Consider the following 8,832-nt stretch of genomic DNA (forward strand, 5'->3'; position numbering starts at 1 on the left):
GTTGCCAGAGGCTGGGGGCAGGGAGGGGAGAATGGGGAAATGTTATTTACTGGATACAGAATTTCAATTTTGCAAGATGAAAACAATTCTAGAAACTGGTTGCACAACAATGTGGGTATACTTAACATTACTCAATCATGTACTTAAAAATGGCTAAGATGGTAAATTTTATGTTACATATATTTTACCACAACTAAAATTTTTTTAAAAATTTTCTGGGGACAGTGTCTAGAGGCATTTAGATGGTCCAGCAGCTGACATACCATCATAGACTGTCCTACAACACAGCCTCTGACAAAACTAGGCTGTCCCGAACCCCTGATAATAGAATTGTTTCCCTTTATACCAAGAAGGTTGGAAAAGCACCAAAATACGTGTGTGGGGTTTCCCTGGGCCGACACCGAGGAGTTCGTGCTGTGAGACCTCACTTTCCTATCAAGTTGTCTCAAATGAACAAACATGTCCGCAGGGTCGATGGTGGTTCCATGTCTGCTAAACGTGTCCACACCCGATCACATGTGCTTTCGTTACTAAGGAGCAGAAGTATGAAAGTGTTGAAGGACAGAACACAAGCACAGAGTTAGAAATTTAAAAAAAAAAAAAAAAAAAGCTTTTTTTGAGTAACAGATTTTTTTTTTTTTTTTTTTGGTAAAGGTTAATTTAAGCTTGAGATGGAAAATGGAGTTAAAACAATATTTTGAGTCCAGGTGAATCCAGACTCCAGGACAGACTGACTTCTGAGGTAGCTGAGGAGAGCAGTTGGTAACTCAAGCTGGACCATGAACTCCCTGAAGACCACGGGAGCTGGACTTCTTGGCGATTTGGGTTAGAAGCAGAAGCAAAGACAGTCCTGCCCCGTTCCAATCTGGGGGGCTCCCTTCTGAAACAATGAAGAATACCAGGCTAGGATTACAACATTGTGGTCTAGTTTAAATGTTCACCTATAATTCATACTTTAAAAGATACAATAAAATATAATTGTACTTTCTTTTTTTCTTTTTTTAAGATTTTATTTATTTATTTGACAGAGAGAGAGCGAGAGAGGGAACACAAGCAAGGGGAGTGGGAGAGGGAGAAGCAGGCTTCCCGCCGAGCAGGGAGCCCGATGCGGGGCTCGATCCCAGGACCCTGAGATCATGACCTGAGCCGAAGGCAGACGCTTAACGACTGAGCCGACTGAGCCACGCAGGCGCCCCATATAATTGTACTTTCTTCACAGAATTTTAAAGAAATAGGAGTCCATTTTGCATCACAGGCTGGAAGGCCAGTCACTAAGCCACACCATGTCTTCTTTTCATTTCTCTCAGGGCCTCTCTGGGAGTGTAAGTATAATCCTATTTGGAAAGAACATCAAGAGTCTAAGCTTGAGACCTGTTGTAAAAGTGAGCCCTGAGCCTGACTGTCCTCCCGCTAGCCTCCCAGGACCCACCTCCACCATAGCACCCGGAGGGAAGCCATTTGGGACCCGAGAGAGACCCCTGTCTGCTTGAGAGGCCCGGTCAGAACCACCCTGTCCCAAGAATTGATTGCGGCTTTATGGGTGGACGGCAATGTTCTCCAATGTCTGATCCTCAGGCTTCTCTTTTATCTTTACACGGAGTCAACAATTGCATCTGTGGGGGTGTCTCCAAGCCCTCACTTCCGCCTGACTTCTCTGATGACTCCAGTCCCACGCTCCCACCTGCCCGAGAGAAAGGTTCACTCTGCTGCCTGACCAACATGGGCCCTAAAGCTCAGCGCTCCAAATCGACGTCATCCTTCTACCGCCCAGACTTGACACCTAGAATGATTTTCAACTCCTACCTCTCCCTTGACTCAAGGACCCAGTTAGTCACCACGCACAGTCGCCCGCTGCTGGTAATGGCTTTCACACTCATCCCATTGTCAACGGCTGTGAGATTACCGTGGGTGTCTGACCTGTCAGGCAGATCAGGCGGAAGGGGACCCCGCCTGGAATAGGCTGGTGTCAGCATGGAAACCTGTCACCAACGGCAAGAGTGGAGTGTAATGGGAGCGATGGGGCGATGGGTGAGATGAGGAGATGTGGTCAAGGTCAGGGCCAGATTCCCAGGCTCAGAGGGGTCAGACAGGCATGGAAGTCATGAGCCAGAACAGACCTGGGAGCTGAGCTGGTTTGGGCTCATAGGACAGAGCATGGGCACTGTGACTGGTTTCTAGGGACAGAGTTCTGCTTTGGGGGGTGGCGGTGGGGTCCCCTCGGAAAGCCCAGGCCTGTGCTTTCTTAACTGTGTTGTGTGGCCAGGCTTCACGGAACTGTGTACCCTTAACACGCTCCCTCTTTTCTACCCTCCTACCTCAGCCCAGCCCAGCCTCCTTCATTGCCTTGACTTTGAGAAACGTATCTCTACCTAGGAGAAGACCATTATGATACAACCTTGCAGCCTCTGGAGGGGGGCAACTAGCATCTGTCACATACCTGCTAAGGCCTTTTGTGTATTTTATCACATTCATCCTGGCAGCAACCCCTGAGATAGATGCGGACAACTGACATTTGTTCAGTGACTTTGGTTTTATTTTATTTTCACAAACACAACTCATTTGACCCTATGGGACGCAGTGAAGTGGTCAGAGTCCTATTTGGCAGATGAGAACACTGGGGCCAGAGGGATTAAAGTGACTCCCTAAAGTCACCCAGGTTGGGGCGCCTGGGTGGCTCAGTTGGTTAAGCGACTGCCTTCGGCTCAGGTCGTGATCCTGGAGTCCCGGGATCGAGTCCTGCATCGGGCTCCCTGCTCGGCAGGGAGTCTGCTTCTCCCTCTGACCCTCCTCCTTCTCATGCTCTCTGTCTCTCATTCTCTCTCTCTCAAATAAATAAATAAAATCTTTAGAAAAAAAAAAAAGTGACTCCCTAAAGTCACCCAGGTCTTCATTACAACAAGTCTAGTCCATCGGTAGCGCCTGGGAATTGTTAGAAACACAGGTTCTTGGGCTCACCCCAGGCCACTGAACCAGCCTCTGCATCTGAACCGGGACCCTGGGGGATTCACAGGCACATTAAAGCGGGTCTGGGGAGTTGTTCGAGGAATCTGCACTAAAAAAGCAGCCTGACAGGGCTAAGTTGGCTCCAATCAGCAATGGCAGACACGAAGACCCCAGGTTACCTGCAGCTCTTAGAGTCCAGCTCGACCCCTGGCCCTCGGTGGGGAGTGAAGCTGACAGAGCCAGGGATTGGGTGGAGAGAGAAGAGAAAGGGAAGTCAAGTCAAGGGCGTTTGTGGAGCTCCAGGCACACATAGCAAGGAGGCCTGGGAGCTGAGGGTGTGCGTGGGGAGCGAGACACAGGAGCCCGCCAGGGAGGCCAACGACCCAGCACATGGAGGCAAGCGAAGTGGAGAAGATGCTGGGCCGCTGGCAGCGGAGGGCCTTCCTGAGCGGAGGCAGAGGGAAGGCAGAAGGAGGCCGGTAGGCCTGGGTGGGTGGGCCCTTCAGACCAGGCAAGTGGGGCAGATTCTGTTCACCGGGCAGTGTCTTCACAGGGTCTTGGATGGAGAATGTCCTAGCGCTGACTTCTCTACACTTTGTTTCCCTCACCCGTCTCCTCTTCTCAGGGGAACGTCTGTGTTCATGCCATGGCAGCTTGTCGAACTGCTCCCTGCCCTTTCCCAATAACCAGAACTGAGTCCACCAGGCCCTCTTCTCTCTTTCTTGAGTCTTGATAAAGCTGCCGCTCTTCACCCAGTCACTCCGCCGCTCACCTTGGGAGTGATCTCTGGCTCCTCCCTTCTTACGACCTTCACATTCAGTTCAGTTGCCTCTGTGTGAATTATCTCTGATAAGAACCGTTCATCTCACAATGTCTCCCTAGCTCTCCTGTCTCCACTTCCCACACAGGAAGCTTTGGAGGCTTCCTTTGTGGAGTTCAAATTCCACAGCCTCAGCTACTGTCCTCAGCTGTCTGTGCCTTCCTCCCACTTGACTGTGTCTCTCACTTTCCCCAGTGTTCCTGTTGAGACAGCCATCCCCATCGTCCCCCACGTCCCCTCCCTCAGAACCTTCTTGTCCATTCCTGCCTGTCTGCCCCCGCCTGGGGAGACCTCCTGTCCTTGTGTCCTCTAGCCAAAGCCTGCTCATCTTTCTATGCCCCTAATATGCCTTTGCTTCTCTCTTGTTGGGATTAGAACCAAGGATTTGTGGCCCAAGTAAATGATGGAGTAATGATGATCACTATCATGCACAAATGTCACAGAAAAGACTGCAATGAAAGAGCAGTGTAGAACCGTGGTGGCCTCTGGGTTCTGGGAAACTGGTAATTTTTTTTTCTTCCGACTTTTAAAAAATATTTTCCTATTTTCTCGGTTAAGCATGGGCTATGCTATAATTATACAAAGAACATAAACTATTATGTTCTCTAGAACATGGATTGCAGTGAGAAAGAGGCTCATGGGCAGGCCACTGTTCAGGAAGGCGAAGCTGGGTGGACCCAGGTGTTTGGTGTTGGGAGGATAGGGAAGTGGAAAGCACAGTAGTTAATTCGGACCTGGGCTTGAATCCCAGCTTTGCACCTCACTCTGTGACCCTGGGCAAGTTAGTTAACCCTCTGAGTTTCTACATGTGCTAGTTGTGTGGCCTTGGGGAACTAATTTAGCCTCTGTAAGCCTGGTGATTCATTCAACAACTTTAATAACTAGGGAACTATGCACCAGGAAGAGTTCTGGATGTTGCAGTCTAGCTGTGCACAATTCACACAAAGTCTCCACCCTCACGGAGTTTCTAGAGGAGAGAGGCAGATAATAAACATCCAAGAAAGATGTGATATCTGATGTTTATATGTGCACACACCTACACAAACACATATATGATAGCCCAGACGGTGATTATGTGCTATGAAGAGAAGGTAAAGAGGGGTCTGGAGGCTGGAGTGCAGGAGGGCTTGCTATCTTAAATAGGGTAGTTCAGGGAGGCCTCACTGAGGAGGTGACGTCGAAGCAGAAATCAGAAGGAATGAGAGAGCCAGTTCTGTGAGTGCCTGGGGGAGAGAATGCCAACCCCAAAGGACAGCAGTGCCAAGGCCTCCGGGCAGGAGTGGGCTGTGGGTCTGAGGAGCAGCCAGGAAGAAGGCCGGTATGGCAGGAGCCAAAGAGGGGGAGTGGCAGAAGAGGAGGGCAGGGAGGTGGCAGTGGGCCAGATGTTGCAGAGCCTGGTAGGCCATGGTCAAGACTTCGGTGGCTAAGAATAGTGGCAAGAGGGGCAGTGGTGGCTAGATCTTGAAGGCAGAGCCAATGGGACTTGCTGATATAATGACTGTGAAGTGTGAATAAAACACATCGAGGAAGAGTCCTTGAACAAATTTTGGTCTGAGCACTGGAAGGATGAAGGTGCCATGTGGCTATTTACTGAGATGGGGAAGTATCGTGTACCTGTTTCAGCCTATCAATAACCAATGCCCTAGTGGGACTGGCCCTGTGGTTCTTATAATGATTGCAACACACCCTTCAGCAATAACCATCGGGGAAACTTTTTTTAAAAAACAAAGGTTTATTACTTACAGGACCTTGAAATTACATAGCATATTTGGGGCCACAGAGTGAGGTCACAGGGAGGAGGAGAGAAAGACAGAGAGAGAGAGAGAATGCACATGGAGGCCTGGGGTGAAAGGTAGAGGCCTAGGGTTTCACAGACTCACTCTGTGTTGGTGAATTTAAAACATAAGAAGGGGAATTTATTTATTTATTTTAAAAGATTTTATTTATTTATTTGACAGAGAGAGACACAGCGAGAGAGAGAACACAAGCAGGGGGGAGTGGGAGAGGGAGAAGCAGGCTTCGCAGTGAGCAGGAAGCCCGATGCGGGGCTCGACCCCAGGACCCTGAGATCATGACCTGAGCCGAAGGCAGACACCTAACGATTGAGTCACCCAGGAGCCCCAAGAGGGGGAATTTAAAGCATGGGAAGAGAAAAGGCAAGGGGCCCAAATGATCAGTTATCAAAATCGACCAAAATCTGTAAAACAAAGGAACCTCAGTCCAGGGAGCAGCCTGGCTCTTGGTCTAGTCCCGTAGCTGGTAATGTGAGGTGGATGCTTCTTGGAAGGGCTACCTTGGCCACCTGAGCTTAAGTCAGGCATTTGCATTACAAAAAAGAAGAAAACCAACGGGCCAGAGTTTCCACTACAAGAAGGTTGTGGAAGCAGCAGGTTGGGGGTCACAAAAAAGGTTTGATTTTGGATAGTGTGGCCATGTCTATTAGATGTCCAGGTCAAGGCATTGAGTAGACAGTTGGGTACTCAAGCCTTGAGTTCAGGGGACAGGCTAGGGCTGGAGATACAAACATAGTTGCTCTCAGCATAGAGAGATGGATCTCATTTCATGACCCTGAATGAGGTCATCTTGTGTGAGCAAGGACAAAGAAAAAAGAGTGACTGAGTCCTGAGGTCCTCCAATGTTAGACGTCAGGAAGATGAAGAGGAACCAGAAAAATATATGGAGAAGGAGGGGCTGGTGAAATAAAGGGGAACCAGAAAAGAGTGGAGGCCCAGAGGCCAGGTGAGACTGTGTTAGTTAACCATGAACCCTTGTGTTGTTGTTGCTAGTATTATTGACGGATGAAGTTCAGGCTCCATGTGGGTGATTCTATTACTGTTTTATCTGGAGGAATGCTATTACTGCTATATTAAGAAAGGCCACCATTTTTAATGGTCAATGGTTCAACAAACCAATTCCATCCAGTTGAATGCAAAAGTCATCCCGCACTCCAGATTAGGTTTCTCCTGACCTCACACAGCCACCTGTGTTGGAAATCCAGGGGGAACAAGGCAGTGGTGGGAGCTGGGTGGGGGTGGGGAGCAGGGCTTGGGAGGAGGCCACATTTGGAATCCTTGGAAAGCAGGTGGGGCCTGAGATCCCACAACAGAGCTTTGGTCTCTGGGGAGCCTGGTGAGAGTTAGGTGAGGTCCTGGGCCCAGAGCAGGCGAATGGTGACACCTTGAGCAGAATGAGGAAATAGGCAGAGGAGCTTCTTTGGTGAGTACACTGATTTTCTGGCATCTGGTGGAGCCTCCAGCTTCCTTCTCTGTGACTCCTGACCTGCCACACCTTAGATTTGCCATTCCCTCATGCTTCTCCATACTCAGGTATCCCCCTCTCTGACTCTAGCCCCCGACTGCCCCCTGTTCTGTCCCTCCAGCAGCACGGGCTCTGATCCTCTCAAGTCAGCACCCACTCTGGTCACGGTCACAGGCCTCCCTTCCAGCCCCTCCTCCCTGGGGCCCCTCACCCACCGGCATCCTCACTCCCACCACAGAACTGAGCCTGAATTCACACGACAGCCAAGGCAGGTACTTTCTGTTCTCTGAAATAAAGAAAATCTCCCTCTTGTTCCTGCTGCTTCACTGAACAGGCACAGCTCATACTTTTTTGAAGCCACTGTCCCTTGTTATTACCCTGTTTTCTCAGAGCCAAATCACTCTGGGTACATTATAACCTTCAGGGAGACATGCTTTCCTGAAGTGAGCCTTAACATGTAAGATGGAACTGGACGGTGCACCAGCGCTCACCTGAGAGAAACCCCGAGGATCACAGAGGTGGGGGTGGGGAGGAACTGGGAGGAGGTGGGGATCACAAAGGAGGTCAACCCCTTCAGCTAGATGACTCTGCACTTTGCATTTCACGGAGGGGAAAAAATCTCTTTTTGTCACCCAGTTGTAATTTGCAACACTCTATATAGTTCATGGACAAGGAACAGGGTGTTTCCCTGTTCAGACAGCTTCCCTGTCTAAGGAATAAGGCCAATGCCATCTGTCCTTCGCTCTAGCCTTGGGCATCTAGCAAAGTAACAGGTGGAGGGTAGTGAAGGGGAGAGAACTGGAACGTGGGCCTGCTGTGGGAAGCTAATGTCTGGTCACTTCCTGTCCATTCTCAGGGAGTGTTCAAAGCAGGGGAGTTTACCCTTCCTCATCCCAAGCAGGAAATCGAAGCAAGATGTGACCTTGTTGTGCAAGCTCTGATAATCAAAAATCCCATGGCTAATCTAGCCTGTCTCTGGAAAGATACACAAGAAACTGGTAACGCTGCTTTTCTCAGGGGCGAAAAACAGGCAGCTGAGCGAAAGGTATGGGAGGGACAGTCTTTCTCTGTTTTAGACTCTTTTATGCCTTTTTAATTTAATACCATGTGATTGGAATATCTAATACAAAATAAGTATAATTCCAACTTAAAAGTGGTTCTAGGAATTGGTTCGAGGTCGGGACAGAGCTGGGAGCTGGCTTTGCACTGGGTGTTCTCCCTTAGATCCCCCTTTTCTGACCATGTGGGGTCGGTGAAGGGCTAGGAGCGTAGACCGAATCACTCTGGGCACATTATAGCCTTCAGAGAGACATGCTTTCCTGAAGTGATCCTTAACATGTGAGATGGAGCTGGATGGTGCACCAGGGCTCAGCCGTGCCCTGCTGGCCGGGCCTGGCGTGGCCCCCGGAGCCGGGGTGTCGTCTCGGAGTCCCTCTAATGAGAAGGGCACACCTGCCTTCCTCTGCACAACGCTTTCCGCCAGGCCCATGAGCCTGAGTCAGGAAGGGCGGGAGTCACAGGCACAGGCTGTACCCTCCAGCGCAGGGCACTGTGTGCTCACCTACCCGCGAGCCGGGCCGGCCTGAGCTCACCAGGCCCACAAGTTGCATCAGCAACAAGGAGCGCTGGGAGGGTGGGCAAAGGTCATGAAGATGTGCATGTGGCCACCCGGAGAGGCTCAGGTACGGCCGAGGGCAAAGGGCAGGCCCAAATGGAATGGGGCAGACAACGAGGAAGGCCTCCTTGGGGCCCTGGCATCGAAAGGGAGGCCAGCCATGGCCACGATGGCTGGTCCCGAGCCAGGCCTGCAG

This window comes from Neomonachus schauinslandi, chromosome 10, assembly GCF_002201575.2.
Source record: "Neomonachus schauinslandi chromosome 10, ASM220157v2, whole genome shotgun sequence".
Classification (NCBI taxonomy): domain Eukaryota; kingdom Metazoa; phylum Chordata; class Mammalia; order Carnivora; family Phocidae; genus Neomonachus; species Neomonachus schauinslandi.